Source organism: Sorex fumeus, unplaced genomic scaffold (genome assembly GCF_029834395.1).
Source record: "Sorex fumeus unplaced genomic scaffold, SorFum_2.1 ptg000003l, whole genome shotgun sequence".
In the NCBI taxonomy this organism is placed as follows: Eukaryota; Metazoa; Chordata; class Mammalia; order Eulipotyphla; family Soricidae; genus Sorex; species Sorex fumeus.
In genome coordinates, this window is record NW_026606060.1 from 51,946,966 (window position 1) to 51,969,659 (window position 22,694).

The 22,694-nt window shown below is 44.9% G+C and overlaps 1 protein-coding gene and 1 non-coding gene across 5 annotated transcripts in view; one reads left to right on the forward strand and one right to left on the reverse strand.

The window, feature by feature from the left end:
* SLC41A2 (solute carrier family 41 member 2) overlaps positions 1 to 22,694 on the reverse strand; it is a 140,090-nt gene that overhangs the window by 115,074 nt on the left and 2,322 nt on the right. The window contains exon 1 of one of the 4 annotated variants that reach the window (XM_056117233.1): positions 2,652 to 2,818. The exons of the other annotated variants lie outside the window; for them this stretch is intronic. The gene's annotated coding sequence lies outside the window, so the exon portion shown is untranslated. Of the gene's footprint in view, positions 1 to 2,651; positions 2,819 to 22,694 lie in introns of those variants that run through there. 4 annotated transcript variants of the gene reach the window in all.
* LOC130029412 (small nucleolar RNA SNORA40) lies at positions 21,428 to 21,555 on the forward strand. The gene has a single exon (XR_008793344.1). It is a non-coding gene; the product is annotated as a small nucleolar RNA SNORA40 (small nucleolar RNA).

Genomic DNA, 22,694 nt, shown 5'->3' on the forward strand with positions numbered 1-22,694 from the left:
ATAAATAAATAAATAAATAAAATTAAAAAAAAAAAACAGGTAAGTCATTTCTATGTACAATGAAAATGCTGACAGAATAAATACAGTGTTCCAAGGAATTAAGTGTATTACGTAAACAAAGTATATTTATTCTAGCAATTGCCGTCAGTGAGATTTTATCTAGCCTCAATCGAATCAACCAACCAAAAAGTGAAAACAAATCATTTAGCTACTGTGATTAAACTGACAGCAGTATATAAATAATTCTTATAACCAAGAAGGAAACATCACCTGAATTATCAGCTAGAGCTATCTGAACTAATCCAATGAGGTTGGAGAGAAAGTGCATTTCGAAGTTGCAGATTTGCTGGGGCCAGAGCTATAGTACAGTGGGCAGGGCGTTTGCCTCACCTGCCGCAGACCCAAATTTTGATCTTCAGCATCCCATATGGTCCACTGAGCACCACCGGGAGTGACCTAGGAGTAACCCCTAAGCATCACTGGGTGTGGCCCCAAAACCAAAAAAGAAAAAAAAAGTTGCTTTTAGACAAGAACCAAAAAGCATTATTTCCCCGCCTTTGGCTTAAACATGACTTCTGTGTCTTACTTTGAAAAGCACTTCCATGGGGGTGACCCCCAGGAAGTGAAATGCAAAATTCATTAAAGTCCTTCACACCGCTGACAAGGACCTCGCCTCTTCACTGAGCACTTCTTCATCTTCATGCCTCTAAAGTCATGTGACACTTTACTTCAAAGGTACAACTACGGAAACTCAAGTTTCTACTTGTCTTTAGTTGAGACTGGGTCATTGGTTTCACTGCAGAAGTGAGACTACACTGGACTTAACCCTAGGATAAGTTTTACCCCAAACTCTATTTTCCCTGGTGTTGGTTTTACAATGTCTTTTTTCAATACCTACATTTCTATGGGCTGGAGTGATAGCACAGCGGTAAGGCGTTTGCCTTGCGCGCAGCCAGCCCGGCCAAGCCGGGTTTGATTCCTTCGCCCCTCTCCGAGAGCCCGGAAGCTACCGAGATTTTATCTCGCCCCCGCGGCAAAGCCTGGCAAGCTGCCCGGGACATATTCAATATGCCAAGCACAGTAACAACAAGTCTCAAAAAAAAAAAAAAAATGGAGACATTACTGGGCCTGCTCGAGCAAATCAATGAACAACAGGAGGACAGTTTGTCAATACCCACATTTCTTATAGATCTTGTTTTCCATAAACGGAACCAACACCTTTGTGTGAAAGTGTAAATAAGAATAAAATATAGATAATACTTCTTCTTACCTGTTCTTCTGGCACTTATAAATACGATATACTTAGATTGAGAAGCTAAGTAGATAATGAGTTCATCAGAATTTCAAACGAAGAGAAATTACTATTCAGGAATCACACAAAAATACTTTGAAGACTTTTGCCCTTAACATAGCATTCTATTCACAGAGTGAATTCAATTTTAAAAACGTGAACCCACTTCTGGGAGCAACTAAAAATATACACTCGGTTCTTTGTATAATTAAATGGAAAGTTGGAAATAAAAGCTTCCAGAACACTCAGGTGCAGAAAGGATGCCAATATGTCAGAGTTTAAGGAGTGGGGGGTGGGGGTGGGGAGTTTACTAAGAATAAAATAAAACCTATTTAAGAAGAGGGAAAGAGAGCTGAGCGATAGGACAGAGGGTAGAGCACTTGCCTTGAACGAGCTGTCCTGGGTTCAATCCTTGGCATCCCATATGTTGCCCTGGCCTTTGTACCACCAGAATGATTTATGAGCACAGAGCCAGGAGTGATTCTTGAGCACCACCAGGTGTGGCCCCACAGAAACCAAAGGAAAAAGTTAAATAAATAAATAAGAATAGGGAAAGAAAGGAAACCTTTGTGTTGAAGTTCAAGACTAAAAGTTCTTGAAGTGAAAGGGGGTGGGGAATATTTTCCTTCCACATTAGAGAGTATTCTTTTTTTTTTTTCCTTGCTTTTTGGGTAACACCCAATGATGCACAGGGGTAACTCCTGGCTCTGCTGGGTAACTCTGGTCTCTCTAACTCAGGAATTACTCCTGGTGTTGTTTGGGGGACGATATGGGATGCTGGGAATTGAACCCGGGTTGGCTGCATGCAAGGCAAACGCTCTACCTGCTGTGCTATTGCTCCAGCCCATAAGAGAGTATTCTTTACCTGCTGAATGGAGACCAAGCATGCCCCATCATTCAAATGTCACTCAGAAGGACCCTTGCCATCATGCATGCAGCCAATCAAGGCTCCATCCCCAGCATCCCATATGGTCCCCAGAGCACAGCCAGGAATGCTTCCTGAACGCAGTCAAGAAACCCCCTTAGGGGCTGGAGTGATAGCACAGTGAGTAGGGCATTTGCCTTGCATGTGGCTGACCTGTGTTCGATTCCTAGCATCCCATATGGTCCCCTGAGCACTGCCAGGAGTACTTCCTGAGTGCAAGAGCCAGGAGTAACCCCTGTGCATCACCAGGTATGACCCAAAAAGAAAAAAAAAAAGAAATCCCCTGAGCATCGCTGGGTGTGGCCCCAAAATAAAAAAACAAAGAACAAAATAACAATAATAAATAAATAAATAAATAAATATGCGTTGCTCAGAGCTCTTCTGCTGGCGGCAACAGGGCACCCAAGTAGAGCAGACCCCTGAAAAGTACATTACCTTCCCTGGGCGAAGGGGTAAATGGGCACTCGGCTTCCACACGGTCTCCTTTAGGGGTGCCTGCCATGCCCTTCCCGGGGGGGGGGGGGGCTGAAGGTGCTCCCACTCTTTCTCGGGAGCAGGGGAAGCTCCTGGTTCCCAGACGCCAGACTCCAGCAGGACTTCACCAGGAAGCCGCGTTTTGTTACTCAATCTCTCTGGACGTCCCAGGGGAATCAATGACCCGTTGCTCCTGACTCCTTGCCATCAGCCTCTACCCTTTGGTCAGGGCTGTGCTCGTCTCCCCGGGCCAGTTTCCAGTGAGAGCGTGTAAGGGGACAATGAAGCCCCAGAGGCCAGGGCGAAGCAGGGGTCTGCAGTAGGAGGCCTGCCCCTGGGGCAGGGGTGGCCGGGCAAGCACTGGGACTGTGGGGAGGGGGGACCGTGCTGCCACAGAGGCAGGCTGGAGGTGGGAGGGGTCTGGGGGCATTGGTGGAGGGAAGTGGACACTGGGGAAGGGCTTGATATTGGAACACCGTATGCCTGAAATTTATTAATGAATAACTTTGTAACTGTCACATACGGTGATTAAAAACTTTTTTTAAAAAATGGGACTGGAAAGGGCTGAAGCAATAGCACAGCGGGTAGGGCGTTTGCCTTGCATGCGGCCAACCCAGGTTTGATTCCCACCATCCCATATGGTCCCCCGAGTACCGCCAGGAGTAATTCCTGAGTGCAGAGCCAGGAGTAACCCCTGAGCATCGCCGGGTGTGACCCAAAAAGCAAAAAATAAAAAATAAACATAAAAAAGGGACTGGAAGGACAATACAGCAGGTAGGGCACTTGCCTTGCATGTAGCTGGCCTGTGTTGGACGCCGGGCACCCCAGATGGTCCCCCAGCACTGCCAGATATGATCCTTGAGCCTAGAGGAAGCCCCGAGTACTGCCCGGGGTTGCCCAAAAACCAAAATAAATACATCAAAAAGTAAAAAAAAAAAAAAATTATTTTTAAAAAGTAAAAATAAATGAGTGGGGGAGTTAAGGGCTCTATGTCCAACTTCCAGTTCAAATTAAAATTACTCCTTTCGGGGCTGGAGCACTAGCACAGCTGGTAGGGCGTTTGCCTGGCACGTGGCCGACCTGAGTTCAATTCCCAGGATCCCATATGGTCCCCTGAGCACCGCCAGGAGTAATTCCTGAGTGCAGAGCCAGGAATAACCCCTATGCATTGCCGGGTGTGACCCAAAAAGCAAGAAAGAAAAAACCAAAAAAAAAAAAATTACTCTTTTCTCCTGTGAAGTAAAGTAGGTTGATTTAGAGAAGGATGAGTCTGAGGAGAGAGCGGGAGACAAGAGAGTGGTGTTCGAGAAGGAACCATGTCCCAGGACACTCATGGGAGTGTCCTGGCAATACTTTAATCCTGCTCATCTGAAACTGCTCTCCAGCGCCCAGTGACATATGCGTCTCTTTTATTCTTTCGCTTTGTTCTTTTCCCACTGAAGGACTATGTTTCAATATCACCCCTCCCCCTACACACACACACACACACACACACACACACACACACACACACACAAATCAAAGGAAAAACTGTTTATTCTAGAACCTAGAGATTATGTCATGGCAATCACTGATGACACATACTGGTATATACGATGACTTTACCACTGTGTGTGTGTGTGTGTGTGTGTGTGTGTGTGTGTGTGTGTGTGTTTGAAATAAAACATGGATTCAGGTTGTGCGTACCATTATGCATGCTTTTGCATTTCATAAGAAACAAGTTTTCCTCCCCATTATTATTTCCAACCATTTTTTAAAGGCTACTCACAGTTTCCATCCTAAACTTCCAAGAACTCTAAAATATCTTGCTTTCCTGCTTCTTCCTTCCGCTGGAACAGCCTAAACACTGGATTTCAGGCCACTTGCTTCTTGTGGCTTCATTTTTATCTCCTCTCTGTTCTATATTATGGAGAACTGCCTCTGCACCTCCCTGCTCCAACCTCCAACGCAGGGCCTGACCGCCAAGTCAGTGCTCTATTTACGCCACAATTTCATTCAAAATAGTAACCCCAAACAAATGGGACCACGCCCAGGGGCCACATCAGGCCATGCTCCGGGTACCGGGATTCAAATCAGTGCTGCAACAGCAGTACCACAGGCAAGTACCTGAACCTTCGGACCACCTCTCCAGCCTCCACAGACTGTTCCCCAAAAACTACATCACTGTTTCTTTAAAAATGACAAGAATTAGGTACTTTTCATTTTGGTATCACCCAAATCCCAACGATGGGTGCATAATTTCTCTTCCTCTATGGGGACTCTCTCTTCTCTCTTTCCTAAATGAAATGATTTACTTCCCAAGTATGACGAAACATCAATTTATTTAGTCTTCCCCAGACACACACCTGCTCAAACACATGCATAGATTGTCTACAGGGACTGAGAAAGGAATGATTCCAAGGAAGGCATAAATTTCAAATTAAATTATTTAATCCACACACACTCAATATCCCAGGTCTGAGTTTACGGTTTTAGTCAAGTACATTTTCAACAAGGTGGGGCTGGATGTGACAGTGTTTAGGGCATTTGCCTTGAACACAGCGGACCTAGGTTCAATCCCCAGCATCCACCAAGCACCCCCAGGAGTGCAGAGCCAGAAGTAACCCCTGAGTATCATTGGGTGTGACCCAAAAAAGAAGAAAAAAGAAGGAAAGAAAAAAAAATTTTAGCAAAGCTGTATTATTCACAAGAAATCCCAGCACCTTTTAGGCTGTACTTCAAATTGTATACAAAGAGTAATTGTAAAGAAAGATATTTGTTAGGCTTTCTTTGAACAAAAGAATCAATAGTATGACTAGCATTAGGTAATTTTATGGAGAAATTTCAAGCAGCTTATTCAGCAAATCATCACACCTCAATTAAAAAGTGGGGTGAAGGGAGTCAGAGACTTATTACAGCGAGTGAAGCGATTCTATTCCCAGCACTGTGAAAAGTTCCCCACCTCAGAGGACAGGGAGATAGTACAGCAGATGGGGTGCTTGCCTTGCAGACTGACCTGAGTTCAATCCCTGGAATCCCATGTGATCCCCTGAGGACCGCCGGGGGGAGGGGGGAAGGGGGGAGGGAGTAATTCCTGAGCCCAGAGCCAGGACTAACCCCTGAGCATCACCAGGTGTGATCCAAACACAAACAAACAAAAACAAAACAAAAAGTCACCCAACTTATACCAGGAGTGACCCCTGAATACAGTATCAGGAGTGAACCTTGAGCACAGAATCAGGAGTAATCCCTGAGCACAATCAGATATGATCCCTGCCTGCTCCCAATCTCCTTCCCTGCCCCCACCTCCCCATCCCCCACCCGCCAGCAAAAAAAGACGGATGATTTGCTTATAAAAAATTAACTGTCAAGGGGCTGGAGAGATAGTACAAGGGGTAGGGCACTTGCCTTGCATGCTGCCAATCTGGATTCGAATCTTGACACTCCATGTGGTCCCCTGAGCGCAAGCCAGGAGTGATTCCTGAGTACAGGGCCAGAAGCAACCCCTGAGTATCGCTGGATGTGTGCCATCCCCCCCCCAAAAAAAAAACTTTAAAAAAGAAAAGAAAGAAATATCAAGAGTGATACTGATGGTAGTTAAGAGCCTGGGCCTTGAGTCACACTGCTTCGGCTTCAATTCTGCCTTTAAACCTCAGCTTCCTTATGAAAACACTTCCTGCATGTGGGTTACTGTGGACCCTACACATATCAAGCGTTTAGAATGGTATATTGAGACTTTACTGCATGGTAGCTAATACAACGTCTCATCACTATGACACATTTTTACAAAATCCTCCAATTCTGGACCTGAGCGGTAGTCCCGCAGGCAGGGTGCGAGCCTTGCACGTGGCCTCCCTGGGTTCCATCCCCGGAACCCCATATGATCCCCTGAGCTCTCCAAGGAGTGATCCCTGAGCACCAAGGAGTGATCCCTGAGCTCACAGCCAGAAGCCCTGAGCACCATTAGGAGAGCTGCAAAAACAACCACCACAAAGCTCAGTCTGATTCCCCATCTCTTTCACACCTTATTAAGGACTTCCTGACACCACCATCATCTCAGAAGTGCTATAAACCGCAGTACCGCAGTACGCAAGCCCTGGCTTTTGATCAGATAAATTGCTTTATTGCAAGTTTCTCTTAAAAATCAACTGAACTTTAATATTTACTTTTTTCTTTTTTTTTTTTTTTTGTTTTTACAACTTTCAGATTCTTCTTAAAATCAAACTGCCAGCATGCTATAAAGTATTAGCTAGGGGGCCCTAGAGAGTTCAAAGGGGTAAGCAGATGCAAAGCATGCCTGCAGCGGCCTGGGGCGGGTGACGGCCAGTACATCGTGTCCCAAGCGTGGCTGGATGTGGCGCAGGAACCCGGAGCGCTGGTGGGTGGGAATCATCAAGTATTATATAAAGTATCTACACACACACACACACACACACACACATACACACACACACACACGCAGAGCAACTGATCCAACACATCCAGGCCCTTTAAATGCTCCCTATATATGTGCTGAACAAAAATAGGCCTTCAGGAAACCACATGCTGTAAGAATGAAAATGAAAGTTGCACTAGAAAGTGGCTCTCCTCCCACTGTTAAGCTTAAGCGCTATGTTTTGTTTTGTTTTGTTGATGTCTAAGACGTCCACATGATATTTTTACAATTTAACAAATGAAACAGAGTCTCTTAAAACATCCTGTGCCTCCTGCTGGAGTCGAGAGAAAAGTAGACTCGAGAAAGTCGAGCAGGCCAAGAAGGGGAACTATCATACTGCCCTGGGGCTGTTCTGAGGCTTTCTAATATGGAATTAAAGTGTTACCTAACTTTTTCTTTGTTAGATAATCAGAAGAAGAAGAATTTTTAACTTCTGTTTTGTTTTGTTTTTTTTCTTTTCGGGTCACGCCTGGCGATGCACAGGGGCTCTCCTGGATCTGCGCTCAGGAATTACCCCTGGCAGTGCTCAGGGGACCACATGGGATGCTGGGAATTGAACCCGGGTCAGCCACGTGCAAGGCAAACGCTCTACCCCCTGTGCTATTGCTCCAGCCCCACTTCTGCTTATTTTTAATAGAAGTCTTGTTTGGATATAATCCTTCTATCAGAAAATACAAAATTTAAATAATGGAATTAATTTTGTACATACATATTTAAAAATATATTTATGGAGTTTTGCTACTATCAGTATAATGAATTTTAGAACATTTTATCACCCTCAGAATGCCCACTGGCAGTTTCCCCCTTCATCCCTCCAGACACAAATAACAATGTTTATCCATCTCTCTATGGATTTTCCAATTCTGGAGCTCTAATATAGAAAACAAAATCATAAAGGATGTTTTTTTGACTGCTTTCTTTGGCCAACACCCAGCATAATGCTTTCGAGCTCATTTATCTTGTAGTAGATGGTTGTTGTACTTCATTTCGGCTTACCATGAGATGACTGTCTGCTCTATGGATATGTCACTTTTTGTTTGTCCCTTGTGATGGACTTTTAGGGTACCTTTAACTTGTCTTGGTCATTTGTAGCAAACTACAACATTTGTATCTAACTGTAACTTTGTCACTGATCAGCTAGAAGATGGAGGCGGGGTGGAGGGGCAGCTCATGGGCTGGAGTCCACGCTCTGCCTCTCCACGTGGGAAGCCCGGGGTCAGTCCCAGCACTGGAAAGTCCCTGGGCACCGAGATGCGTGGGCCCCTGAGCACTGCAGGGGTAGGCCCCAAACCAAAATAAGTAGTAAATAAAAGATGGAGGAAAGGGACAGCCATGGTGCAGAAAAGAGCCGGCCAGGCTCTGGATTGCTGGAGCTCCCTCTTAAAATTAGCTTTCTTGCTCATACAGCTAACACTTTGTTTTAAGTCTCAGGGGAATATATGGAAAATAATAAAAAATATTTACATTCCCACTATGCTCCATTGGCCCTATTACATTCCTGTAATGTTTATGATATTGTGTTGTTGTTGTTGCCTGGACCATACCTCAGTAGTGCCCAGGGGACCATGCGGGGTCGGGGAGGGAACCTGGACCTCCCACATGCCCAGTGGAACCCATCCTCCCATATGTAAAGTGCATTGGCATGTGCTCAGACCACTGAGCAATCTCTCTGGCCCCTGTCTTTATTTTTACTTTACCAGAAATACAAGCAGCAGGGCTGGTGTGATAGCACAGCGGTTAGGGCATTTTTGCCTTGCATGTGGCCAACCCGGGTTCAATTCCCAGCATCCCATATGGTCCTCCAAACACTGCCAGGAGTAATTCCTGAGTCCAGAGCCAGGAGTAACTCCTGAGCATCGCTGAGGAAAAAAATTAAAATTAAAAATAAAACAGAAGCAGCACGTCAAAAAAAAACAAAAACACTCTCAGACTAAACAAAGAAGAAAAAAATCCTTGCCCTGGCCAAAGCACTGTCTAATCCTCCAAGTTTTTGTTTTTTAAAAAATACAAGTCCAAACCTAAGCACAAAAATTTGTAAGTCTATAACTGTACTTCATGGTGTTTCACTAATAAAAAAAAATAAATTAAAAAAAATACAAGTCCTTCAAAATATTTTAAGATTTAAACCAAAAGGAGAGACAATCACCCAGTTAATACCCTCATGTATGTGAACATATCTCATAGAATCTAATTTGGGGGCAGGGCTCCCAAAATCTCAAATGGCCTGGGGGCGACTCAGTGATGCTTCAGGCCCTGTCCAAGGTGCGGGTGCGAGAAGAGTCCTTAGGTGCAGAGGACCCAACCGAGGTCCTGGTGCGTGCAAAGCTGTGCCCCTGACCAGCTCTGCCGAATTTCCCAGCCCCTCAGACAATCTATTTCAAAAACCTAGGAGATAAACATGTTCCTACATTTCCGCGTAGGAAGCTGAATCCCTGGGGGGGTCTGAGTAAGTTATAATGTCGGTAAGTTCACAACCCAGGCCTTTACTTCACACCTCTCTGACTAACCAGCAAAACAAAAAGCAGGACACAGGGGACACAGGGACATTCCCGATGCCAGATGCCATGAGCCTTCTGCAGAGTCAAGTGGCCCCGGGGACCGTGGACTTCAAAGCCAAGCGCTTCCCGTCCTCCCTCTCACTTCCACTCAGGACAACACCCACTGAAATCCAGTAAATTGGACCCAAGTTATTCTTTAACACAGCTGATTGCTCAAGAAAGAAAAGCGCCTCTTCCCCGGGTCTCATCCCTGATTCACAGGTGAACTCAGCATTATTTATTTGTGAATTAATAAGTGAGCAAATATTTACCAGAGAGCCAGGAATGTAGCCAAATATAACCCCAGGCAATCAGGTATTGATAAACGACCACGCAAGGCAGCACAGAGCAGGCAGATCATTAGACCGAATGCTTACTTAATAGTATATCACCTCGCTGGGAGGAAGACAGACCTATACTATGTGCTTTCGATACGAAATTCTGCATATTCCTGAGTCAGCACTGGCCGACTGAGTCAAAATGTGGGTGTTCATGAAGTACAATCAATGAGACAGTTAATCATGCGCTAAACCTTAAAGAACAGATAAGCTTTTGGGGTCTGGTTAGGGGGGCTTCCGGCTTTTAGGTGGTGAGGTGACTGTGCACAAGACCATAAATTCCAACAGAATCATAAACAACAAACAAAATGTCCTCCCAATGTTCATCAATTTGCTCGAATGGGCCCAGTAATGTCTCCATTTTGAGACTTGTTGTTACTGTGTTTGGCATATCGGATATGCCACGGGGAGCTTGCCAGGCTCTGCCGTGGGGGCGAGATACTCTCGGTAGCTTGCCAGGCTCTCCGAGAGGGGCAGAGGAATCGAACCTGGCTGAGCCAGGCTGGCTGAGTGCAAGGCAAACACCCTACCGCTGTGCTATCGCTCCAGCCTGCCTTAATTATAAGCCTTAAAAGTAATAGGGGCCAGAGTGATAGTACAGTGGGTAGGGCATTTGCCTTGCACGCGGCCGACCCGGGTTCAATCCCTTGCATCCCATATGGTCCCCCAAGCAACGCCAGGAGTAACTGCTGAGTGCAGAGCCAAAAGTAAACCCTGCGCATTGTTGGGTATGACCGTCCCCCAAAAGAAGCAAAATAAATAAATAATAATAATAATAATAATAATAATAAAGGGAAAAGGTAAATCTGACAAAGGAAAACAAAGAAGGAGGAGAGAATCCGAGCAGTGACTAGTAAACAGGCAAAAAAAATAAAATAAAAAAGGAAGAAAGTGAACTGACAGACCCAAATAGATGTGGGACAATGGTAAACTGAAGATAATCTGGGAATCCTGAGTGGGGAGAGGAGGACTTCATACTCTCAAAATAGGTACACTGCTTTAAACTTTTTTTGGGGGGGGTCCCACCCAGCGATCAGGGGTTACGCCTGGCTTTGTACTCAGGAATTACTCCTGGCAGTGCTCAGGGGACCATATGCGATGCTGGGAATCGAACTCATGGAGTCGGCCATGTGCAAGGCAAACACCCTCCCCGCTGTCCTATTGCTCCAGCCCTAAACATTTATTTTTAAATAAGTCATTGCTGAAATTAAACTCTACATGAATTCCCAATATACAAAACAGAAAGAAGCAAGACAGTTCAGGATGAAGCACAGCGAACTCTACTGCCCCGGTCCCTACCTGGCCAAAACTGAGAAGACCCTGTCAAGTCCCTCCACCCAGCAAATTGGGGAAAAGGCAAAGAAGGCAGACACCAAAGTCAGCCTCGCCAAGGATGGTCTTCGAGAGAACTGGGCAACCTAAAAGTCAGCGGGGAGAGGAATGGGATGCAGGATAAAGAAATATCATTTTCACTTTTTCTTTTCTTTCCTTTATTTTTGCAGGGGTTGGGGTGAGTGCTCAGATCAAACTCAGGGCCACACAACATGCCAAGTAAGTGCTCTAACCACTGAGCTAAATCCCTGGCCCTCGTTTTCATTTTCAAACCCTGCATATTTTCTCAAAGTTTTATGTATTGGGCTGGAGAGATAGCACAGCGGGTAGGGCGTTTGCCTTGCACACGGCTGACCCAGGTTCGATTCCCAGCATCCCATATGGTTCCCTGAGCACCGCCAGGAGTAACTCCTGAGTGCAGAGCCAGGAGGAACCCCTGTGCATCGCCAGGTGTGACCCAAAAAAGCAGAAAAAAAAAGTTTTATGTATTGAGCATGTTCTACATTTATAACTTAAAAAGCAATGAAATAAGAAGCCAACGCTTTTGAAATGATAAATGCCTTCAAGTGAACTGCCACATTTTAATGAATCATTTTCCTAAAGGAGGACATTTCTTGACTAAATTACACTGCAATGAAAAGGAACATCTTTGGGCAGAATCTTTTCCCCATACCTAAGAGTTATTTTCTTAGGACAAATTTATACGGTTGGCCGTTTCAATTTTAAGTTCCGTGAAGTGCTGCTGAAAATAGGACTTTGCAGAAGACATAAATGTAAGGCTCCACAAGTATGTTTAATAGCCAACCTCTATTAGCAACATTTGATTCTAGCGTTCGTATTTAAGATATAGAAAAATCTAATGTATAAAAACCAGTTAGCCATTTCCCCTTCTTGAAACCATAGGAGAGAGAAATCTGAATCATAAGTGGAAACTAGAAATGTACCTTTCATGAATTTTTCATAACATCTCCTTCCACTTATCAAAACTGCACGCTGGAAACTTTTCCCCGCATAGCTCGGGCTCACAGTCTAATTCTGTGAAGTCACAGTGACCCATCGCGCCATCAGTCCTGACATCACCAAATTCTTATAAGCTCTTTGGGTATACGCAGATTCTATTTTTACATCTTCTAAAGCCAAAAATCTATTTTGTTGTTGTTGTTGTTGTCATTGTTGTCTCTCCATTAAGCACGTGTGATTGATACATTTCAATTTAATCCTTTTGTTCTCAGCCACTTTTCTGAAACTGCCTTCTGGGAAGTGCTCAGAGGATGCTTAAGTCTCCAAAGAAAATATAAATGACTGCAGGATTGTCTCCTCCTGCGAACAATTAGTCACTGCCCTACTTGGGAAGAGAAGCCCCTAAATCAGAAAGTTAAAGTGTGTAGTTTCTGTTTTTTTTTTTTAACTAACCGCTTTAATATAACATCAAGAGTACATTTGATTAAAATAATTTCAGGGGTTTGGGTCACACCCAGCTGTGCTCAGGGCTTACTCCCGGTGGGCTCAGGGGACCGTATGGGATGCAGGGATCCAACCCAGGGTCAGCTGTGAGCAAAGCAAACACACTACCTGCTGTACTATCACTCCAGCCCCTGATTAAACACTTTTTTTTTAAAATAGGCCGATGTGGTTTTCTCACGAACATGATTTCAAAAGAGCTTTCTCCGGTGGGGGTGCAGGACCATGCACTTAAGGTATCCAGTATACAAAATGCATTCCAGGCCTTTGAGGATGCCCCTCCCCCCACCTCAAGGCCTGCAAAGGGAATTTCAACCAATAAAAACTCGTCTCCCAAAGCAAGTCTTTCTAGATGCATCAAGATCATTTCTGCTATGTTTACTAACTGCTGGATACCAGGAACTATGCTAAATGTTCACCGGGAGGAAGAGAGAAGCAAGATCTGCTCTCATAAACCTTTTGATTTTTGTGCAAAGGCACTTAAGCAAACAAGAAATCTATAAAAGGAAGTGCTGTTACCAAAAAAATAAAAAAAGATTTGTAGGAAAAATACTTGGAATTAAATTTGGAAAACCTGTAACACTGGGCTAAGGAATTTGAAGTTCCTATTTGAGAATGAACTGGGCACTCAAAGGGATGTTTCGAAATCTTAATCCGGCTCCAATTAAAACTTCCCAGTGGCTTCTCATTTCCTCTAAAGTAAGTTCAAAGTATCTAATAAGAGTAAAATCCTGCATAATCAAAAGGCCCTTGGCTATTGATTATACTGGCCTTTGTTTCTGTTTCTGCTTTCATAGGGATTTTTAGAGGTGGGGGTGGTGTACACCCAGTGATGCTCAGAGATTACTCCTGGCAGGGCCTGGAGGACCGACCATCCACAATGCCACGGATAGAACTTGGGCTGGCTGCATGCAAGACAAGTGCCTCATCAGCCGTCTATTACCTGTGTTTGACACTCTCCTAGTTTCTAGTTGATGTATCTTTTGTAATGCGCAGGTCATACTCAACTGGTTTTACAATCTAACTGGTGCCGAGGTGCCTGCAGTTAGCGAAATGCCACGTGGGCAAACCACATTCTCCCACTTCTTGGCCTTTCCACCGGGTCTTTTTTGCCTGAAACTCTCTGGTTCCTACTAGCCATCCCTGGAAATTGGCTGCTTCCTGTTTCAGGTAATGCTGTTAGCTCTTAGCCGTCACTGTCCTGATTCACTTAGCCTCCCATCCTCTGTGATCCAAAATCATTTCTCTGCTTTCTAGCATTCACTGTCACTGTCCTCCCGTTGTTCATCGATTTGCTCAAGCGGGCCCAGTAACGTCTCCATTGTGACACTTGTTACTGTGTTTGGCATATCAAATACGTCATGGGTAGCTTGCCAGGCTTTGCTGTGCGGGCGAGATACTCTCAGTAGCTTGCCAGGCTCTCCGAGAGGGGCAGAGGAATCGAACCTGGGTCGGCCAGGTCGGCCGCATGCAAGGCAAACGCCCTACCCGCTGTGCTAGCGCTAGCATTCACTATAATATAATAAATATATACATATATATACATACAGCTCTACATTCTATAAATATATTTATACTTTTTCTTAGGGGGAAGAAAGAGAGTCATACTTGAGTGATGTTCAAGAGCCAATTCAGGCTGTGTGGTCAGGAGTGACCACCAGTGTTGCTCTGAGGATCATAGGGGCAGTCATGGGGATTTGATCCGAGGGTCCACCCTGCATGCATGACAAGCACCCTACCCTATACTATCTCTCTGACTTCTCAACTAATTTTTTCAACTAGAAACTCTGGGAGAGCGAAACACCCTCTTGTTCACTGCTGAATCCCCAGTCCAGCCTGGAGCCGATTCTGTAGTAGACACTCGGTAAATATATGTAGTAGACACTCGATAAATACTCGATAAACACAAGGGAGTGAACTCAGTAATCTAATCTGGAAGTACACAAGGAAATATTGCTCACTTAAAAGTGGTGCTGATACCCAGCAATACCACTCCTGGGAATATATCCCAGAGAGGCAAAAAAGTATAGTCAAAGTGACATCCGCACTTGTTGTTCATTGCAGCACTGTTTACAATAGCCAGAATCTGGAAAAAACCTGAGTGCCCAAGAACAGATGACTGGTTAAAGAAACTTTGGTACATCTACACAATGGAGTACTATGTAGCTGTTAGAAAAGATGAAGTCATGAAATTTACATACAAGTGGTACTACATGGAAAGTATCATGCTAAGTGAAATGAGTCAGAAAGAGAGGGACTGATATAGAAAGATTGCATTCATCTGGGGAACATAAAGTAACAAAATAGGAGACTAACACCAAAGAATAGCCGAGATAAGTACCACGAGGTTTACTCCATGGCTTGGAGGCTAGCTGTACACGCTAGGGGAAAAGGCAGCTCAGATAGAGAAGGGAGCACCAAATAAAGGGTGTTGGGAGATTCCTCCCAGGATGGGAGATGCATGCTGAAAGTAGACTATAGACCGAATATGACTGCCACTCAATGCCTATTTTGCAAACCACAGTACCCAAAAGGAGAGAGAGAACAAAAGGGAATGCCCTGCCACAGAGGAGGGGTGGGTTGGGGGGCTAAGGGGTGGGAGGGATACTGGGATTCGTGGTGGTGGAAAATGGGCACTGGTGGAGGGATGGGTACTCGATCATTGTATAATCGAAACCCAAGCACAAAAATTTGTAAGTCTACAACTGTATCTCATGGTGTTTCACTAAAAATTTAAAATATATATAATAAATAAAGTACAAAGGAAAGATGTATGGTTACAACAGGAAGGACCTGAAATAGGTGTAGTAGGGCAAAAATTACAACGTTCATCTATGAAATGCACCAGTGAAAACACACACACACACACACACACAAAATGGTGCTGACAATCTCCATGACACTGAAGCTAAAAGCTTCTTTAAGGATGAAACACCACTGACGAACCAAGTGGAAACAAACATAAACGAATGGGACTACATTAAACTAAGAAGTTTCTGCACTTCAAAAGAAACAGTGGCCAAAATACAGAGAGAGCCCACAGAATGAGAAAGAATATTTACCCAATACCCATCCGATAAGAGATTAATATCCAGGATATAGAAGACACTAGTAGAATTATATAAGAAAAATCCTCCAACCCCATCAAAAATGGGGAGAAGAAATGAACAGAAGCTTCCTCAAAAAAGAAAAACAAATGGCCAAAAGGCACATGAAGAAATGCTCTACATTGCTAATCATCAGGGAGATGCAAATCAAAACAAAAATGAGATATCTCACACAGAGACTGGCACACATTCAAGAGAACAAAAGCAACCAGTGCTGGCATGGATGTGGGAGAAAAGGGATGCTCTTTCACTATTGGTGGGAATGCCGACTGGTCCAGCCTTTTTGGGAAGCAATATGGTCAGTCCTTCAAAAACTAGAAATTGAGCTTCCATATGATCCTGCAATACCACTTCTGGGAATACATCCCCAGGGTGCAAAAAACACAGTAGAAACGATATCTGTACCTATATGTTCATTGCAGCACTGTTCACAATAGCCAAAATCTGGAAACAACCCAAGTACCCAAACAGATGACTGGCTGAAGAAACTTTGGTACATCTACACAATGGAATACTATGCAGCTGTCAGGAGCGATGAAGTCATGAAATTTGCTTATAAGTGGACAGACATGGAGAGTATCATGCTAAGTGAAATGAGTCAGAAAGAGAGAGACAGACAAAGAAGGACTGCACTCATTTGTGAAGTATAAAACAACATGACATGAGGCTGACACCTAAGGATAGTAGATATACGGGACAGATAGATTGCTCCATAGCTGGAAGCCTGCCTCATGAGCAGAGGGGAGAAGGCAGCTTGAACAGAGAAGGGATCACTAAGCAAATGATGGCTGGAGGAACTGGTCGGGAAGGGAGATGTGTGCCGAAAATAGATAAAAACATGATAAAAAAACATGATAACCTCTCAGTATCTGCATTGCAAACCATAATGCCCAAGTAGTAAAGAGAGTATGGGGAATATTGTCTGCCATGGAGGCAGGGGGAGGGTGGGAAAGGGAGGATATACCAGAGATATTGGTGGTGGGGAATGTGCACTGGTGGAGGAATGGGTGTTTGATCATTGTGTGATTATAACTCAAACATGAAAGCTTGAAACTATATATTACGGTGATTCAATTAAAAAAAAAAAAAGGTTCTGATGTCACTATCTGGAGACACAGTTTTATAACAGGCGTTGCAGTCCCAGACTTCACTGGAGAGCCCAACAGCACACTTAGCTGACGGCTGCTTATTTTCAGCTATGATTCCCGCAGGACTTTTACTCCTCCACCAAGGAGAAACCGAATTGAAAGGACACATTTTCCTTTTACTTGGGCAGGGGGCTGTCTCCCAAGCAACGCTCTGGGGACCCAAGAGCAACAGCCAGCACCATGCGACTCGGGGCCACCTGCCCTGGGGTGTTGTGCCAGAAATGGAATTCCAGCCTTCCTCCCCACCGCCCCTCCGTCCTTCTTCCTTCCAGGGGAAAGTGTCTTATCTTAAGGCTGTGGAAGGGATAAAGGTCCACGTTCCACACAGACCACACCCCTGTGTTCTTACTGGCTCTTGGACTGGACGCTGAAAACTTTCCAAGTCCAGGTCAAATCCCAGCCGGGGCATGGCAGCCCCTGCACAGGGAAGACACACAGTTTGGGGGGTGCTACAGTTTCAGTTGGGCTGGAGCGATAGCACAGCAGGTAGGACGTTTGCCTTGCATGCAGCCTACTGGGCTGACCAGAGTTTGATTCCTCCGCCTTCAATTCCTCCACCCCTCTCTGAGAGCCCGGTAAGAGTATCTCGCCCGCCTGGCAAAGCCTGGCAAGCTACCCGTGACGTATTCGATACGCCAAAACACAGTAACAACAAGTCTCACAATGTTACTTGGCACGCTTGAGCAAATCGATGAACAACGGGAGGACAGTGACAGCGATAGTGACAGTGACAGTTTCAGTATATTCGATATGCCAAACACGGTAACAACAAGTCTTACAATATTACTGGGCCCACTCGAGCAAATCGATGAACAACGGGAGGACAGTGACAGTGACAGTTTTTCAGTTGGCAAGGGAAACTAAGAAGGAACAGAGTCCAGGGACGGGGGGTCTGAGTTCAATTCTCCAACACAGCTTTCCCAGAAACGAAAATGAAACTGTGATTTTCGTAAAGTATTTTAATATGCTCTTGACTTCTTGAATCTGATCTCAATGTGGCCTGAACCTGGGGGACAAGGGTAAGGTTAATTAAGAAACGGAAAAAGCTCCAGGTAGGGCAAGAGTAATTCCAGCCTAATTTCTTGGGTCCCTGAAGAGCAAGGATGGAGAGGTGGAAGTGGGGCAGGAAGGGGCAACAGTGGGGACCGGATGGAAAAGGTGACTTCTCTTTTGCAGACTTAGCGCTTCCCTTAGGCAATAAATAAATAAAAATATAGACTCTCTCTATCCTCCAAGCTTCCCTTCCAAATGTTTCTCCTTTGTGCTTTTTTTTTTTTCAGCATCCTCCGGACCCTTCACACTATCCACGACCTCCGTTCAAATATGTGCATTTTAGAAACAAAGTTTTTCAAAAACTCCAAAATTACCCATGGGGCTGGAGTAATAGTACAGTGGGTTCGATTCCCAGCATCCCATATGGTCCCCCCGAGCACTGCCAGGAGCAATTCCTGAGTACAAAAGCCAGGATTAACCCCTGTGCGTCTCCGGGTGTGACCCAAAAAGAAAAGAATATTGAAAATTACCCATGGTCCCAAACTACTTACTTCCCCCCCTTTCTCAAGTCAAAAGCCCACTTCCAAGATGAGAACAGCCCAGGGGCTGGCGGGCAGGCAGTGCATGCAGACGCCCCGGGCTCCATTCCCAGCACTGCACGATCCTGAGCACTGAGCATTGAGCACTGCCAGGACTAACCTCCAAGCCCTGAGTCAGGAGAGGCCCTCGACCCCACTCCGCTGGGTGTGTGTCTCCCCGACCTCCCCCGCCACCAAATCCAAACAGTTTCACTTCTTCACTGCCTCTGAGGGGTTGAGACAGATGGGAAACAATTTGATTAAATTCATTGGCATTAATATTGAATAAGTAACTGACAAGTCTAGCCATGAATTCTACAAGAGATGTGGAAGACTTGATAGATGAGACAGTGAGATTAGATAGAAAGAGTAGACACATAAATTAGATATAAATATATTAAACTTTCTTTGCGGGGGCACGGGGAAGGGACACCAGGTGATGCTCGGTGATCTATTTACTCTGTACTCAGGAATTACTCCTGGCAGTGCTCAGGGGACCATATAGGATGCTGCGAACCGAACCCTGGTCCGTCACGTGCAAGACAAGCACCTTACCTGCTGTACTATCTCTCCGGCCTCAGATAATAGATAAATTAAATATATATGATTAGAGAGGAAGGGGGGGGGGGGGAGAGAGAGAGAGAGAGAGAGAGAGAGAGAGAGAGAAGACGAAGCAATCAATGAGGAAGACTTTTGACAATAAACTTCAGGAAGCCATAAAATCAAGAGATGATTTGAAAAGATGTTACTCTGTCCTGCCACCAGTATGAAGCTTCTCCTTAAGAGGATCCAACTCAAACCCTCAGAACGGCCCTGATAAAACCCTGACTGAAGACCACCAGAACGCAAAGGTCTCCCAGGGGACTGTTCTTTGCACAAGACAGGCTGGATTCAACTTCCCTCGGCCACGTGGTGCACCCCATTCTGGGGCCTACAGCATCCCAACCTGGGGTGCAGAAGTCCTCTTCCTTTTACCTTACTCCTCTCCATTCTGGAGCTGATGCATGCAAGTCTCATACTTTTACTTTACGGGATTCTCTTTTCTCTCCTCCCTTTTATCTCCCAAATAAAACTATTCCAACGGACTATTAGTCTTCTCCTGGAATTCATTTCAAGACAGGTAAAACAGTCTAGGAAATCCAGGTGGAGGGGCTGGTGCGATGGTACAATGGGGAGGATGCTTGCTTCTGGGTACCCACTTGGGTCTCCCGCATCCCATATAGTTTGGAGCCCCAGGACCTATATAGTTTTCTGAGCCCCCCAGAAGTGATTCCTAAACACAGAGCCAGGAGTAAGTTTGGAACACAGCTCAGTGTGGCCCAAAACCTAAAAATAGAAAAAGAAGGAAAAAAAGAAAATCCAGGTGAAGGTCAGGACTCGCTTTTCCTGAGTACCACGGCTTCCAGAAAATCCAGGGGATAGCAACCATCTTCCCGGCCTCATACTAGGAAGCTCAAGTTCCGCTTGCCAACTGGAGAGCCTCACCGCATGCTCTGGTAGACTTGCGCCACTCACCATTCACAGAAAAACTGATTTTTTTAAATATACCAATATGGGGCTGGAGCCACAGTACAGAGGGGAAGGCACTTACTTTGCATGCGGCCAACCAAGGTTCCACCCCACAGCATCCCAGATGGTCCCCAAGCCCCACCAGGAGTGATTCCTGAGTTCAAAGCCAGGAATAACCACGGAGCATTGCCAGGTGTAGCTCAAAAAACAAAAAGCAATTAAAATAAAAAATTAAAAATATACCAAGGTGATCAATATGAACTGTCTCAGTAACTTGAGAGGAAAGTGAGGGTTGCCCGCCACCCATGAGACAGGCCTGCTCTGGCTAACGTTTCCCAGAAATCACTTGCCCCATGTTGGTTGGTGCTACCTGTCACAGTCCGCTGCCATTGGTCCTATTCCAAAATCTGCATGGGCTGCTCACTCTGGAATATGGCCACCCTCTCGCTCTGAATTCTAGCAAATTGTCTGTAATTACAAAGAAACCATGCTTCTCACTGTGGGATCTGCTCTGCTTATACTTTGATTCTGGAGTCTATACTACTAATTTTTTTTTTTCAAGTGACACTAAGGGGGGGAGAGAAAGCTAAATCCTTTGGGGAAGGATTTGTACCTACAGTAAATTCATATCTACATATCTACATTCACGGGGTAAGTCAGGAGCAAGTGGGATGAAGTTGGATGGGTCCTAGTTCTGGCGTGTCAAAAACCACCCCATGAGTGGAGGGAAGGTGTAATGGTGGCGGGATTGGTGTGAGAATACTGCATGCCTGTAACACATCATCATGAAACTCTCTGTGAACCACAGTATTTCTATTAAGTATAAGAGGAAAATTGGAAATCATTAATTTAAAAAAATTCATCTCATTAGCCAAAAGAAAACATACCCCAAAGCTATATATCAAAACAATCTTCCTCATTCTACTAATGAAGTCAACAAAGTCTAAGAGGGTTTGATCGTGTTTCTGTTGCTTTATAAAGGCATCAGATGAAAAGCAGAAGACGACAGTAATTCACATTTTGTTTTGTTTTGCTTGGTTTGAGGGAGAGCCACACACACAGTGGACCTCCAGGTCACTCCCAGCAAGTGTCAGGGCACAAAATGGTGCTGGGGATCCAATCTGGCCCCAACCCCCCACACCCCTGCATGCCACACATGTGCTCAGCCCTTCAAGCTATCTCTCTGGCCCTCTCCACATTTATTAGTTGATTGTCCACTATTCCCTTTGACAATATTTCCTTTTTGTTTTCTATTACTTACCTGAAATTTGGTTAATACACTTTTGATCTGTCATGATACAGTAATAGAAAACAATGACCAGCCCCTGTGTGGCTGTTTGTCTGACATGGGGACAAAGACGTGGAGATGGATGCTAAAACTAAATCCTCTTCTGCAACCCAAAACTCAATGCTCTGTACGAGTTCTGATACAGAGAAGGAGGAACATGAAAAGAAAGAGAAAAGGCGGCTTGCTCTTCAAGCCCTTGACTGGTATCTCTGTACCTCACGTGCTTGTTATATGTCTCTGCTTGCTTTTTCCACTCCAGAGGCCCGCCCACCTCTATTGAACACGGACTTCCTCTTTCTTTCCATATCCTTCTTGGGTGTTTTGTTTTAATTTTTGATTTTTTTTTCTTTTTGGGTCATACCCGGCGATGCTCAGGGGTTACTCCTGGCTTTGCACTCAGGAATTACTCCTAGCGGTGCTCGGGGAACCATATGAGATGCTAGGAATCGTATCCTAGCCCTACCCACTGCGCTATCGCTCCAGCCCCCTTTGCTTTGTTTTTGTTTTGGTTCGGGTTTTGTTTGTTTGTTTTGTTTTGGTGCCACACCTGCAGTGGTTGGAGATTACTCCTGGCTCTGCACTCAGGAATCACTCCGGGTGGTGTTCCATGGACCATGTGGGATATCAGGGATAGAACCCGGGTTGGCTAAGTGCCAGGCAAACGCCCTATTTACTATACCATTTCTTTGGTCCTGCCATTTGCATCTAAGTAAGTTTAAATAAAAAATATCTTGCTTTGGGCTGAAGACATAGCACAGCAGGGAGGGCATTTGCCTTGCACATGGCCGACCCAGGTTCAGTTCCCAGCATCCCATATGGTCCCCTGAGCACCACCAGGAGTAATTCCTGAGTGCAGAGCCACCAGGAGTAACCCCTGTGCATCGTAGAGTTGACCCAAACAAACAAACAAAAAAACAAACAAAAAACAAACAAAAAAAACAAAATATATATGGACTGGAGTGATAGCACAGCGGGTAGGGCATTTGCCTTGCAATCGTAATGCCTTGCAATCGTCTGACCCGGGTTCGATTCCCCCGCCCCTCTTGGAGAGCCCGGCAAGCTACCAAGAGTATCCCACCCATACTGCAGAGCTTGGCAAACTCCCCGTTGGTGTATTTGGTATGCCAAAAACAGTAACAAGTCTCACAGTGGAGATGTTACTGGTACCTGCTCGGGCAAATAGATGAATGGGAGGACAGTGCTACAGTGTTTTATATATATATATATATATATATATATATATATATATATACATATATATATATATACATATATATATATCTTGCTTCACAAAAAAAT